The sequence below is a fragment of the Hordeum vulgare genome, chromosome 3H (genome assembly GCF_904849725.1).
Source record: "Hordeum vulgare subsp. vulgare chromosome 3H, MorexV3_pseudomolecules_assembly, whole genome shotgun sequence".
Lineage (NCBI taxonomy): Eukaryota > Viridiplantae > Streptophyta > Magnoliopsida > Poales > Poaceae > Hordeum > Hordeum vulgare.
Window position 1 is genome coordinate 11,022,599 of NC_058520.1, and position 8,880 is coordinate 11,031,478.

Sequence of the window (8,880 nt, forward strand, 5' to 3'; positions counted from 1 at the left end):
CTGAAGCTCTCTTACTCCATTCATGGTGCAGGCACTACTTTGTACTCAAGATTGGTTGCGAAGATAAATTCCAGTTAACGATGAAGAGGATGCTGAGCTACTGGCCAACCTTGAACAAGGTAATTAAGCAAATAAGTTACTCTTAGATATGTGCTTTCTATTTTCTTCATACTTACATTCTCTTGCTTTATTTATTATTGTCAGATGTACTTCAAGAATTGTCTGATCTAGACATTGCTAAGTCTGGTACAAGTGCAAGTGTTCGCATCACCATTGATGACACCGAATCATAAGTCTTGGTGAGTGAAATTCTTGTAAGATTTCCTATGTAACTTGCATGTTGTTTTCAACTTGATATGCTAGAAACTATCGTGGGAAAGTGGAAATGATATGCATGATCTCGTATACATATCACTTTAATTTTGAACAAGATTTCTGTTTTAATTTGCTTTGCATTTGCACAATATATTTAAGTGATTTCCTTTTCACTTCTATAGGGAATACGAGAAGAACATCAAAGGAAGTGTGCTGCTGTCAAGGAATCCTCTCAGGTTCTTTTCTTGTGTTCTATCTTCTATGATTTCCTCAGCTTGGACCTCAAGGAGTTGTGTTGCTTGAAAATTTGTTAAGCCCTTAAATTATTAGCTATGGTTGTCTCAGTTTGGACCTATTCAGCTTGAACCATGTTTGTTTTGTGTTTGTGACTCAGCCTGATTTGTGACTCAAGTTATGTCTCTGTCTATGCTTGTGATGTTTTTATTTTCTGTTTATTTGATCTATGCTTGTGCACAATTTTATTTGATCTATGCTTGTGAACATATGCACTATATTGTATCTGTGCTTCAGACTAATGAAGATCTCGCATGTGTTGTGCACTAAATCTGGAATTGGTGCACTGTAATGGACTGAATATTCCGGGTTCTGGGTACCCGAATTACCCGAACCGTTTTTGGGGGTAATTTGGGTATGGGTACTTATGCGGCATATAAAAATTCGGTTTCCATTTTTCACTAACCGTATAACCCGCAAACTGAACTAACCGAACCGAAGAAACCAAATTACCCGAACGCCCAGTCCTACGCACAAGGAAGTGATGTCATTGTGCCGTTTCTCTATGACACCGATGGTCAGGAAGGACCGGGTGAAGAAGAGGGCTATCTTCATGATGGCTCCGGTGACCCATTAATGCCGGTACAAGAAGAGGGCTATGTTCATGATGGCTCCGGTGACCCAATGGAGGTACAAGAAGGAGACCGTGATGACGGCTCCGGTGACCGAACCGAGTCCGGCCAGGTATATATATATTAGTTAGGCCCGTGCTGACTAGTTAATTGATGCATTCATTGTTTTCATATGTACAAATATTAATTAACTCTCGTCTTTCTTCTTTGAAATCTAGCCCTCCGGATCAAGCTCAACTTCGGTAAAGAAACGAGGCCCGAAGAAAAAGTTGCGCTCGGATGAAAGGTCTGAGATCACAGCAATCGCGCGCGATGGCAAGCCGATTGAACCCATCCGGACAAGGGTTGCATTTCGTGATCAGTGCGGGGTTGTTGTTAGGGACAAGATCCCGATCAGTATCCAGCAATGGTTAAAGCCAAAGAAGGAAGACCCTGAGGTGCCAACGTCTTATGTCTCCGATATGCAGAAAGAAGATCTTTGGACAACGCTTAAGGCAAATTTCACCCTACCGCCAGAGGAGGATCCAGAGAAGCCAGTTAAAGAGCAATTGATCAAGTCACGTGCTCTTAAGAAGATGGCAGAACTATTCAGGAGGTGTAAGAATGAGCTGAAAACGTTTGTCGACAAAGAAGAGACACCAGAATTCACCGGCCGGTTTGAGAAGATCAGAGATCAATGGCCCGCATTTGTGGCCCACAAGACATCGAAAAAGAGTAAGAAGATGTCAGCGACAAACAAGAAAAATGCTGCAAAGAAGAAGCATCACCATTGCACGGGGTCAGGTGGTTACCTCAAAGCCCGACCTTTGTGGGAGAAGGCTGAGAATGACCTGATTGCTAAAGGGGTCGAACCAGAGACATTGAGATGGCCAGACCGTTGCCGGACTTGGTTCTTCGGGGATGGCGGAACCTTGGACCATGTATCAGGGAAGTGCGTTTGGACGGAAGAGCAGTTGCGAATATCCGTCACGAAGCTTCGGCACTATATCGCCGCAGCACAAGAAGGGACGCTCGTTCCATACAGAGAGAAGGACGAGCTCACAATGGCCCTCGGGAATCCTGAGCACCCTGGACGGACACGAGGCACGCCAGGCTCCCTTCCGTGGAACGCTGGGTTTCCGGATGCAGGGGGTTACAAAACCCAGGAGAGGAGGAAGAAAGTGGAGCATAGCCAACTGCAGGCGCTGCACGAAAGGGTACAAGGGCTAGAGGAACGAGAAGCAGATCGTAGAAAACGACCTGCCAAAGCTTCCCCTGAAGCTACCTCGCCATCTCAGCGGAGAAGCAGCGTGGCTTCCACCGAGCAGACTCAGCAGCTGGAGCCTGTCTACACGGGCTACCTCGTGGATGCTATCACAGAGTCTCAACATTGCCACCTTATGACGCGATGGATGACATTTAAAGTCAAGGCGGCTGTTGGCTCTGTTTTACCTAATGAACCTGGCTCAACCTACCACGGCCAGCCGATTCCAGAAGGATATGCTAGGGTGATGGTGGATCAAATAACGGACGGATTTGAGGACCTTGAGCTTGACCACCCTACGGGTGAAGGGGAGATTCGGTTGGGTTCTTCTCTGAAGACTGCATGCCTATGGCGGAAGGAGCTCATCAACCTTCCAAACTGGACACCTCCGCCTCCTCCTCCTCCTCCGGCAAGTCAGGGCACTCCGCCTCCTCCTCCGCCTCCTCCGGCGACTGATCAGGGCACTCGGCCTCCTTCTCCGGCGCGTGGCGGCACTTCGCCTCCTTCTCCGCCTACGCCGGCGTGCCTGAGCAGCCAGCTGCCTCCTCCTTCTCCGCCTCGTCAACAAGGGCGGAAGAGACCCGCCGCCGCTCCGGCTCCTCCGGCGCGTCGTCCTTCTGCTTTGCCTCGTAAGAAAGGAAAGACAGCCGCAGCTGCCCCGTCTGCTCCGGCGTCTAGCACTACAACCAGAGGCAGGCAATACAGATACGGTCCTTCTCTAAAGACTCCAGAGAAGTTACCATACGAGAGGAGCCAGGAGGAAATCACGAAGATCGTGGAAGCCGAAGTGAAGAACTTCTTTGAAGGGGTGAAAGCAAAAAAACATCCACCTTCGGAGGAGAAGATAGATCCGGTAAAAGCAAAGCGTACTCTGGCTGCCCTGAAGAAACCACCAAAGTCTCCGACGAAAGGCAACTATGAGCGCATTATTACAAAGTCATTTATCGAAGCGCAGCGGTCGGGAAGTACTGTCAGTGATCAAAGGTTAGCAGAATGACGAGTTGGGAAAAAAGTTGCCCAGCTCGGCGAACAAGCGAACCAATCGTTCCCCCCGCTCAAGGTGTCTAGCGATATCGTCGCTAATCATCCGGGGATCTTGTTGCCCGGTACCAATCCTGCAGATTACCTGCCCGATGATGCACATTTTGATTTATTGGAGGTGGACGAACACAAATACGTGTACGGGAAGCCTCTCATCAAAGATGAAAGATCTCTAACAACGATGATGCGAAGATTCCATGATTGGTACATGAAAACTTGCAAAGAGTCTGGGGGGAGTAATATTTTGACGTTGGGAGTTAGAAAGGAGCATGACCTCGTTGGACTTGAACTGTTGATGGTTCCATTTGAGGAGTTCTTCCCGTTTTTCAATCTAAAGGCCCTCGATAAATTAATGATCACTTGCTACTGCCTGTAAGTAGTACTACTTTTGTTATTAAGTCTCTATATATAGGTCAGCTCTTTCATTGCATGTATTTTTAATTATCCTCACTATATTATATGCAGATTGAAGATCGTCGACTTGAAGAAAAGACAAATCGGTGATATTGGGTTCATTAACACAAATCTCGTAGATACATTTATGATTAAATCTCGGGCCAAAGATACCGAGGCCAACCTGCTACAATCGTTTGTATTGAATCAAAACAAAGCTATAATACTCTTCCCTTACGAATTCCAGTGAGTGTTACTGTCTTGTGCATATTCGGTTTCCCTTATTAGTCAAGGTTATAGTAATGTAATTGATGAGTTATGCATGCGTGCGCAGCTTCCACTATATTCTCCTAGAGATTAAGCTTGAGCAGGGACTAGTAACCGTCTTAGACTCGAGACGAAAAAATCCCAACGAGTATGCGGACATGACTGAAATTCTAGAGAAGTAAGTTAAATCGATCATTATCGCACCATATCGACAACTTTGTTCATTTCCTGATATCAAGTAATTCTTTTCTTTGTCTAACAGGGTTTGGAAAAAATTCACTGCAAAAACTCCGATACTGCCGAAGAAGCTGCAATTTAGACACCCGAAAGTAAGTACTACAGTAGCATGTTCCACGCATCTCCTAGTGATTCAAGCGCTAGTTTCATCAATACCATTTAGCATGCTTGCTAACTATCAGTTTGATTGACCTCTATTTCTTGTAAAGTGGTTGTGGCAGGAACCAGGGAATGATTACTGTGGATACTACATTTGCGAGTCCATCCGCCACACGACCTGTGAGCGGGGCTACTCTGACAAACAATATGACGTGCGTAAATAATAATATTCACAATTTTATTTTATTTCCATCATTTGTGTTCAGTTTCATTTATTCATATATATGTATTGACCCCCTTCTTCAAATTAGATATATCGGATGCAGAATGAACTCCTACCACCAGATCGTATGCGAGGAATTCAAGAGGAATTGGCGGCATTCTTTCTTGATCACGTGAGCGTTAAAGACGGAGAATACCATGTGAACCCTAATGAGTTGAATTTTAATTAGGAGATTATATTGTAAGAGATAATTATCTTGTATATATGTAGCCAGTAGCGTCGGATAGATATACGAGAACTTGTTGTTCGACCAATCTCTCAGAGAAGGAGAGGTGGTCGATATCACTTCTCTTTGTATGCATATGCTCATGATGATCTTCTGTTTCCTTCATTTGCTTACTAGCTAGCGTGTCTAGTCCTCTCTATACGTATAGTATGCAGCGTCGACCAAGCACGGAGATGAGAGGACACTTCTCTCTATTCATTAGCTAGCTAACACAATATATGAAACACATAAATTAACCCTCCAACCCCCCCCTATCAAAAAAAAAACCATCACCTGAAATGTTGACGCGTGGATGCCTTTTGGTCCCGGTTGGTGGCCCCCCTGCCCGGGCTCGCCGCACCGGCCACGTGGAGGCCCATCTGTCTCGGTTCGTGCGCCGACCCGTAGTAGTGCCCAAATAGATATTTAAAAAACCCTCTAGCTATACTCGGGCTCATTATTTTTATTTTTGACTAGAAAAGTGCAAAAGTTTTTTTTTATAATAAAAAGAAGTCCTGGGATATATGGAGAACGGAAACAGATCCTCGTTCTCCCTCGACAACCGCTGCTGCTAGCGGGAGCGGAAGATCTCGATCGACGGGACTGGAACCGGATTCAGAAGCAGCGAGCGGGAGCGGGAGATCTCGATCGACCCATCGTCCATCCATCCATCCATCATGGACAAGGTGAACACCTCGCACGCATGCATTTCCCTCTCTGATCCCCGTCCAGTCTATCTTCCTGCAAACCCGCCGCCCCGATTCACCGCGTGCAGAGCTCAATGGGGTTCATGGCCATGGGTTGCCCGCTAGCTTTAGGAGGAGGGTGGCCTGACGGAGATGCGGAAGAGGAGGCGTTTGCTGGTGGCGAGGGGCAGCGCTGGCCAGAGGTTTAGGGTTTTCCGGAAAATTGAGTGAGGCCCCGATTCAAAGCGGTTTTTGCAAATAATGGTATCGCGAGAATGCTGATTTCTATGGCCTGACTGTCACCCAAGATAACCCTGATTTGCCAATTGGACATTTTGACGTCTCCTGTGTCGATCAACCTTTGAGAATGGACCTTGAGATCTCTGAACGTTTGATCATACCTTTTTTTTCCCCTTGCTTCACTGCCTTAGCCATCTTTTCCATTACTGATCAATAACTTTGTATTTCACCGTGAGCAATCTGCAGAAGGCTGGTGCAGAAAGAGCCTCCGTGGAGAAGAACTGCTCCGGGAAGAAGGCTAAGGTTACGGCCGAGCAGAGGCGGAGGACAAAAAGAAATTAAGGTGTGGCGGACTCATAAACATAATAACACGCAATTTTTTTGAATCCTTTTGATCTTGATAAGTGACATGTACCGTAACCTACGAAACATCTATAGAGACACGAACACGATGATACATATATGAAAATTTCTAGATACAACCATACGAAACATCTACATGCGTCGCTCGGCATTGTCATAGGCCCAATTAGGGTGGTTGTGTGTCCCTTTTGTTTTTTCAGCAATTCTTTTCCATCAAGCAAGAGCCAGCAAGCTAGCAAATGATGATATGCATACATGTATTAAAAATTTTGAACCAAATCAAGGTGTGGCGGCTGCCACACCTTGCCCACCGGGGGCCTCCGCCACTGCGGCCGAGGCCGAGGCTGCGGTGTCCAAGATCACTCTCACCATAGACCCCAAGTTGCTGGAGTGCTCCGGTTGTTGCAGCCCGTTGGTTCCACCCATTTTCCAGGTAAAGGAGCCCTGCAATACAACCTAATATTTCCTTGTTGAATGTTTACTCCTTTTCCAGGTAAAGAATGTGGCTGGTCTGGATTTCACTAACTATCACAACTGTTGTTTGTGATAGTTAACTTTTAGCAAATATCCTCTTTGCAACAATTATGGTGTGCTTGTAAGTATGTTGCTCGTAGAATTCTTAATTCTTCTTATTCTGATTCTACTAGGAAATTTAATAAATTAAGATGTGGGCATATTGGCCACACCACATTTCATTATGCGTTTGATGTTCTCTATCCGATTTGGGTACATATTATTTTTCTCCTATGGCTAGGGATGACAATTTTATCTATGGCCTGGATACCAAACCCGGTTGAGCAAGGGTAAGGGTATGAAATACATTTCTGTCCATGGATCCGTGGATCCGGATACACACGAAGAATCGAGTTGGACACAGTTGTAATTTTTGCTTCATGATTATTCAATGGATGCCAGTATGACACGTGCTCCTTATGGCAGTGAAACTAAACTAAGAAAATGTTCAACCCCAAGTCAGTCACGGTCACAGAAGGTCAAAGTCCGGTCCATGTTCCCTAATCCCCCACAACTCCACTAACATAGTTATTAAACCTAATCTTAGTTAATGAAAGATGATGAGTTAATTTTATTTTTAGGAAGGCTTCATGCTGATTTTTCGACACCCGTAAAGCTCCATGGGTATTTGAATATCCAATGGATTTGGGCATGGACATATTTTGTGTCCATGGATGCTTTGATGGATGGACAGAAAGTAGGAAGATGGATCATGGGTTGGATTTTGACCAGCTCTACCCGCCTCAAACCCGACCCATTGTCATCCCTACATGTGGCTTGCCAGTTGCCTGATAAGTGTTGATGATGCTTTGTCAGTTTTAGCCTCTCTGGGTCGATCGCCGAGAGAACCCAGATGCAACAAACGGTTACTACCATGAAAGTCATATGGATGTGCAGTAACAGAGTTTTAGCCAAAGGTTTGGAAAGCCATTATCATGTGATACATGAACTCTAAATTTGCAAAGATGCTATGCTTTGTATCACAATTGCTGTACATAGTAAGGCACAAATCTAGCAGCAACGGTAATCCAGTACACTTGTGTTGTATCAGTAACACCTGTACATTTTTGTTCTGTTTCAGTAACACCTGTACGTATGTTCCTGTTTCTCTCTTTTTGTTTGCAGTGCACAAATGGGCACATCACATGCTTAAAGTGTTGCGCTGATCTGAAGCACAGTAGTTGCGGCTTGTGTGCCTTGGAGCGCACCGGCTGCCACGCCTGGGGGCGCATCCTCGGCGGCCTTACCATGCCGTGCTCGTTCCAGGAGCACGGGTGCACCGAGACGATCCGGTTCACGGAGAAGCTGGCACATGAAGAGTCCTGCCTCCACGCCCATGCCACTGTCCCATCGCTGGCTGCCGCCCCTACCATGGCCGGTCCCTGCGCGACCACATCAACCTGGAGCACGCTACAATCCAGTACACCCGTGTCACAGCCGGCAACCTCTCCCCGCTGAGCATGCGCAACGACGAGCCAGCCCGACTGGTGTCCCTCGGCAGCAGGGCGGTGTTTCTCCTTGTGGTCGACCGGAGCATCCCGTCGGGGTGCGCGCTATCGGTCATCCACCTCATGAGCGACCCGATCGAGAAGGAGGATTTCAAGTACAAGATCGAAGTGCATACGCGGATCGGCGTTCTCTCTCTGTCCGGCAGCGAGACACCGAGCGTCGGGCGGCTGAGGGGAGCGTACCAGGCGGGTGCGTTGCTGTTCGTCTCGGACGCCGTGTGGTGTCCCCGGGATTCTCCCGTGTACCTAGAGCTGAAATGAATCTAGAGAAGCTATATGCCCTTCAGTTGGAAAACCTTTACTCAATCTGCTAGTAGAATTCTGAGACTCCATTCTATATTTGTGCTCTGGTCAGTTGTGTCAACGTGGTTCCTGGTTAGTATATTATCTACTTTGTTTGTCAGAGTTGGGTAATTGGATACTTTTTTGATAATTTTCTGGAAGTGGAATGATAGCAAGGAAAATTTTACATATAGTATCCTACTGGAATGCCTTGTTTTGTCTTGTACTCCCCCGTTCCTAAATATAAGTCGTTTTAGACATTTCACTAGTAGACTATATACAGATGTATATAGACATATTTTAGAATGTAGATTCATTCATTTTGCTTCGTATGTAGAC

The 8,880-nt window shown here is 46.1% G+C and overlaps 1 long non-coding RNA gene and 1 pseudogene across 1 annotated transcript; both read left to right on the forward strand.

The window, feature by feature from the left end:
* The first annotated feature begins 208 nt into the window (after positions 1–208).
* Positions 209–901, forward strand: LOC123439230. Its single transcript, XR_006630048.1, has 2 exons — positions 209–299; positions 498–901. It is a non-coding gene; the product is annotated as an uncharacterized LOC123439230 (long non-coding RNA).
* A 4,829-nt stretch (positions 902–5,730) lies between these two features.
* On the forward strand, positions 5,731–8,520 carry LOC123441305 (annotated as a pseudogene).
* Positions 8,521–8,880: the final 360 nt, after the last annotated feature.